General features: G+C 37.3%; 1 pseudogene; it reads right to left on the bottom strand.

The window, feature by feature from the left end:
• Nucleotides 1-483: 483 nt before the first annotated feature.
• LOC130021865 (uncharacterized) lies at nucleotides 484-632 on the bottom strand (annotated as a pseudogene).
• Nucleotides 633-6,484: the final 5,852 nt, after the last annotated feature.

The following is a 6,484-nucleotide window of genomic DNA, read 5'->3' as shown; positions in this document are numbered from 1 at the left end:
TGGTTTTAAAGGATCCTGTGCTATCAGGGATCTATTGGACTGGAGTAGACCACAAGTAAGAGACAAGTCTTGATCCTGTGCTCTCTGGCCTCCTCTAAGGGATTTTCACATTACATCTCCTAGCTTGGTTATATTAGTAAGAAACTGAGCAATCCTATGAAATATTTTTTCTTATTGTACCTATCCTGATAAGACTTGATTTTCTTTTTTCAATCACTCTTTCTATATCATCTGCTCTTCTCCTTATTTACTTTTATTGTTTCCCAACTTTTTATCTTCTCCAGATTTCTTGTTTCCTTATGCTCTCTCCCTGTGGAATGTCATTCACTATGCATCACTTCCCCCTTCTCATTTTGCTTTTTTAAATCCAGAAATCCTTCACCTTCACCTTCTCTCACCCACAGTTTCTTATTTTCTAAACCCTCAAACTCTCCTTTGAACAGTTAGCTTACTTTCTTTCTTTTTTCCTTCCTTTTTTTTTCATATGCAATCCCCCAGTATCACAAATTATGCAGTCGAGTTTCCCACATTTGGGGAAATCACAGGGGTCAGCACATTCTGAGTGCAATGGATAAGCTTCACCCTGGAAAAATCACCTTCGTGATCATGGTGTTTCCCTGCCAGGTAAATATTAGCTTACTTTCTTAACCTACGGAACTGGCTGCACACCAAAGACGCTGCTGCCTGTATAGATCAACCAAGGATTATTATTTCTCCTTCACTCTCTGGACCTACTAATGAGTTTTCTCCCTCTCCCACTTTAATATCATTCCTCTTCCTCGTTCACTAAAGACCATTGTACCATAAAAGTTTGCCACCTGTCCTTTACTGAACTCCAAATTTCTCCTCCTCATTCATTGTCAATTTAATATACAAGTAGGTTAGACTCCAGCACTCTGGTCTTCAGTTACTTAAAATTATTTATTTTGGGGCCGGAGAAATAGTACAGCAGAGAGTGTGTTTGTTTGCCTTGCACAAAGTCAGCCTGGGTTTGGTCCCTGGCAGAACATTCGCTGAGCTCTACCATGGAGTGATCCTTGAGCACAGAGCCAGACATAAGTCCTCACACTGCTTGGTGAGGCCAAAAACCAAACAAAATTATTTACTTAAATGATCTGTGTGTCTTAAAATGACCACTCACCGCTATATATACAAATTACACACTTTCACAAATATAAAAAGTATATCCCCTGTGAAGTTCACGTTCCCTGATGATTTGATTTTAAAATTCATACACACACACACACACACACACACACACACACACACACGCACACACCAATGGAATTCAGATGAGAGACTTATGGGCATCCCTTGGCACATTCAACACCTTTCAGCATCTGAATATTTGGATTACAAAGAGGAAGAGCCATAATTTGCCCTGAAGTCAGTTTCAGCTTTTCTGTATTAAAATGCCTCACCTTCATCACTGCCTCAAGATGGCCATGCTAGTATTCTTACCTATCTTTCTACATCATGATTATTTTGTCTTTCAATCTACACATTTGTTCTCCTTCACATCTTAAAAGAAACAGAAAGTTTTAAATATATATTCAGGATTCTTCTTAAATACCTCTAATGGTTTGCTATTTCTGGATGAAAGTTTTAAGGCAGCTTCTAAATAATCTGATCTCCCTCCCCACCAATACACTAATTTCTCTGAACACTTCTACCACCACTTTTACTAAATTTCTCTCATTGAGCCAAATTGATCTCTGTTTCTCCAAAGATTTCTTCCCCAGAATCTGCATTTACTACAGTCCACAAGACCATTCATTTTATTTAATGCTTATTCGCTTAGCTTAGCATTATTGGAGACAAGGTATATATGACCTTTGGAGGTGGGACTCTGAGGGCTAGAAGAGCAGGTAGAATGAGGAAGTAGCGTAGGAAATGAGCAAAATCCACTGCATTTAATCCTACTAGTGATTCCAAGAGACAGATTGAAATATATACACAAGAAGTATGGGCATCTCTTCCAAATTCAGCACATTCGTGTTTAAGGGCTGTTCCTAGTACAGCAGAAGATAAGTAATAGGATAAAAAAAGTAGAAAATGATGGAAGCTGGGCAGACAGGGAGAGTTATCCCTGCCAAGTGGCAACAGGCATAGAGTAACAGTTTTGTGTATTTTGGCATAGTATCTGTGCTCACCAAATACAATAAAGGCTCTGAAGGAGCATAAATGTTCATGTGAACATTGGCATGCACATCCAAATATTCCAAACTTCCTGGATTTGTCCATGTGAAGCTTCTACAACCATTCAAATACTAAATACTAGATATTGTAGAACCTACCAAGAATCTCTGATTTGGTTACTTCATCATAAATCCCAAGTCTCTATCATCTACTTTAAGAACAGAAGCCACTTGCCAATTTAGTAGACCTAAGGTGATCTATTTTAAAATAAAAAGTATTGTTAATAATGGGAGGAATCAACCTCCCTAACTTCAAACTCTACTACAAAGCAGTAATAATTAAAACCACATGGTACTGGAACAAAGGCAGAGCGGAAGACCAATGGAACAGGGTTGAATATACTGACATCTCACCACAAGGATATTGATCATCTAATCTTTTATAAGGGGGCAAGAAAAGCGAAGTGGAGCAAGGAAAGCCTCTTTAACAAATTGTGCTGGCAAAACTGGATGGCTACATGCAAAAAAGTGGGCTCAGATCTCTGCCTAATGCCATGTAAAAAAGTAAGATCAAAATGGATTAAAGATCTCAACATCAGACCGGAATCCATAAGGTACATTGAAGATAAAGTTGGCAAAACCCTCCATGATATTGAAGCTAATCTTATCTTCAAAGGATATACAAAGTACTGGTTGAACATCACAAGACAAAAACATCGAACCCCATCAAAAAGTGGGGCGACGAAATGAGCAGAAAATTTCTAAAAGAAGAAATCCAAATGGCTAAAAGACACATGAGAAAATGCTTTACATCATTAATAATCAGGGAGATGCAGATCAAAACAACAATGAGATATCTTTTCACACCACAGAGACTGGCCCACATCCAAAAGAACATAAGCAACCAGTGCTGGCATGGATGTGCGAGAAAGGGACCCTCCTTCACTGTTGGTGGGAACACCGACTGGTTCAGTCCTTTTGGAAAACAGTATGGATGATTCTCAAAAAATTAGAAATTGAGCTCCCATTTGACCCAGCAATCCCACTCCTGGGGATCATGTTAAGCGAAATGAGTCAGAAAGAGAGGGATAGACATAGAAAGATTGCATTCATCTGGGGAACATAAAGTAACAAAATAGGAAAATAACACCCAAGGGTGGCTGAGATTAGTACCAGGAATTTTACTCCATGACTTGGAGGCCAACCACACATACTAGGGGAAAAGGGAGCTCAGATAAAGAGGGGAACACCAAATAAAGGTGTTGGGAGGATCCTCCCAGGATGGGAGAAGCATGCTGAAAGTAGACTATAGACCAAACATGATTGCCACTCAATGCCTCTTTTGCAAACCACAATACCCAGGAGGAGAGAGAGAACAAAAGAGAATGCCCTGCCACCGAGGCAGGGTGGGATGGGGGGCATGGAGGGTGGGAGGGATACTGGAAACATGGTGGTGGAAAATGGGCACTGATGAAGGGATGGGTATTTGACCATTGGATAATTGAAATCGAAGCACAAAAATTTGTAAGTCTAAAAAAAAGTATCGTTAATGACAATCTTATTAATTGCATTTGTGACTAATCAAAGAGTATTCTGTTTTCTTAATTCAAAAGAATAAATATTTTAATTATGAAGATGCTTCAAGGAAATTATGTATTTTTCAGTCATTTTGTGTGGAAATGTTTGGTTAACACTTGATGAAAATACCATGATATCTATCATTTGATATTTCCTTGATAAACTGATCCCTTTTCATTTTCTAGATTTCAGTAATATCAGCATAACAAATAGGAATTAAATGTTGTTTTTTTTTGTTGAAATATAGGTGCTTTATTTTTGTGACATCATACAGAACTTAATTTCATTTATCTAATAACAATAAAAGTAATTCTTTTATAATTCTATTTTCCTTGATATTAATAAATGCTAATTTTATATTTTGGCGTACTTCAAGTCTATGGAGAAGAATTTGATCAAGGACATCTCAGAAAAAGAAGCCTGCGAAAAAAGATAGACACGAGGTTTTCCAATGCAGGTTGTTATTAATGTTGGACTGATAGGAAAATCAATCCAAAATGTATAATTGCACAGAATAACTATGAAAAATAAAGGGAGTGGTTTAATTGGAGTGGTCCCGGAAGCACCTCCAAAGTTAGCTTCTAGGGTAGAGGGAACAGAATAAAGAACGCACTAGTTGAAAACTTATTAAGTTCTGGAATGAGAAAGTTTCTGTAAGCATAGCTTAATGAATCAGAGAAGGAGTTTGAAAATAAAGAAACATGGCTAAGAGAAAGCTCTGGTAAGGTGTTTATACATTATTCTTCACAGGGCAGGAAATCTTCAAAAGGGTTCCATAAAAGGGAAATCTGTCAAATCAGAGGTTTAGACAATAGCATTCTGACCTCTGAGTGAGTGAGAAGAGGAAAGAGTGGTAGAAGGAAACTACTGTCAAATGTCCCAGAGATTCTTTATAGGTAGTCAGATCAAACAGGTGGCATCAGATTTCTGTCTGGAATTACTGACCATGTTTGTCAGCTTGGGTGGCCATAATAAAAGGGGGCATGACGTTCCTCAACAACAGACATTTATTTTGGGAAACCTAGTCCAGGGCACCTGTAAGGTAGCTTTCCTTCTGAAACCTCTTATTCTGTTTGGAAGACAGCAGCCATTTCAAAGTGTGTTGACCTGGCCCCTGTATGCATGAGGCAGAGAGCAATTCTCTCTGTCTTCTCTTCTGAAAATCATGTGAAGCCCATAGGGCCAGAGGGTGGGAGGGATACTGGGACACATGACTCAAGGCTCAAGGCCACCCTCAAGGCTCTATCTCCCCTGAGCTGCCTGGCAAGGTCCTTCATTATCCCATGGAGCATGCAACTTCAACTCAAGAATTTGGAGAAGGAATTTCAATCCATGAAACAAATCTAGCTAACACTGTGAAATTGAGAAGGAAATGAAAGTAAAAAAATCACACAAAATTCTTGATGTTTCCAAGGCTGACCATATTAGGACTTTGATTTTTATAACTTTTTGGTTTTACTTACAACTTCCTTTCTTCCTTAAAGCACGCATCTGTTGTCTGTCTTGCCTGGCATTAATGACATCGAGATCATTTACTGAGTTTACCCATTTGCCAAGCACTTTATATCCACTGGCTGTTCATCTCAACTTTGTGGGGTAGCTATTGCTGTCTTGATATCGCTGCTGAGTACACTAAAGCCTGTGAAGTTTGAATCACCTAATCAAGCTCCCCTCAGCAATATTTATGTTGCTCTAAGTTCCTCACTTTTATCTGTTCCATTTGTTCTTTAAACAGCTCCCTGAGGTCTCAAATTGGATGTTACCTCATCATATTAAAGTCTCAGTTTTTTTTAGGGGGGTGGATTCTTAAAACTCACAATGAATTCCTCTCATTTTTATCTCTATAAGGTCTTTTATAGAATCCATCATAATATGTATCTTATTTTTCTACACCTAACAAAGATAATGATTGAGCCACCTCTTGTTTGTGTACCACTCCCAACAGAGTGAAAGTTGGACATGAAGTAAGTGGTTGTTGAAATAAATAAAATTAATTTTAATTTTTAATCAAGAACTATCCAACTGTTAAAGCTGTATTAAATTCAGTTACAGAAAATAACATTTTCATGAAGCACTCATTTAATGTCAATTCATTCAACATTCATATACTCTTACATTTTTTAATCATTATTATTCTGTTAATTTAACAAAATAAATTTTTCCTTTGGAGTAGAATAAGGATTTCTCCAAGCACCCAAACTGATCATAATTTAATATCTATAGTAGTAACTAGTCAATAGAAATGACATTTCTTCAATTTCATTGTTTTTGATATTAAAATAAATTTTATCTCCTAAGAATTTGACAAATTTATTTGAGTCACCTGCCAAAAATTCTGACCCAATGTGGAGGAGAGAGTTGGGCAGCCACTTCTACTAATAAGCACAAAGGTAACTGATATAAGTAACTTCATTAGAGCAGAATTTATGTTTTTATTTATATTAAAGAAAAAATCCTACCGCCTTAACTTCTGGGTTTATGTATAATGCTGATTCTTAGTTCTGAAAAGAAAAAGAATTCAGCAATGCCTATAAAACTAAGTACTAAACAATCATTTCTTGGTAACCACACACAAATGAGATGAGGTGGAAGAGAACACTAACAATGTACATAAATACACCTTTGTTTTCACAGTGATTGTGTGATACACCAGGGTCCAATTTCTTCAAAGGCAAAGTACTTGAGTTAAAATACCAATTAGAACTCTGAAGGTCTAACGTCTGATGCTTATTCATTTTAGTATAATGCCAAAATATTCCAATAATTTC

This window comes from Sorex fumeus, unplaced genomic scaffold (assembly GCF_029834395.1).
Source record: "Sorex fumeus unplaced genomic scaffold, SorFum_2.1 ptg000018l, whole genome shotgun sequence".
NCBI classification, from domain to species: Eukaryota; Metazoa; Chordata; class Mammalia; order Eulipotyphla; family Soricidae; genus Sorex; species Sorex fumeus.
Note: the sequence above shows the minus strand (reverse complement) of the source record. Positions and strands in the feature narration are given on the sequence as shown.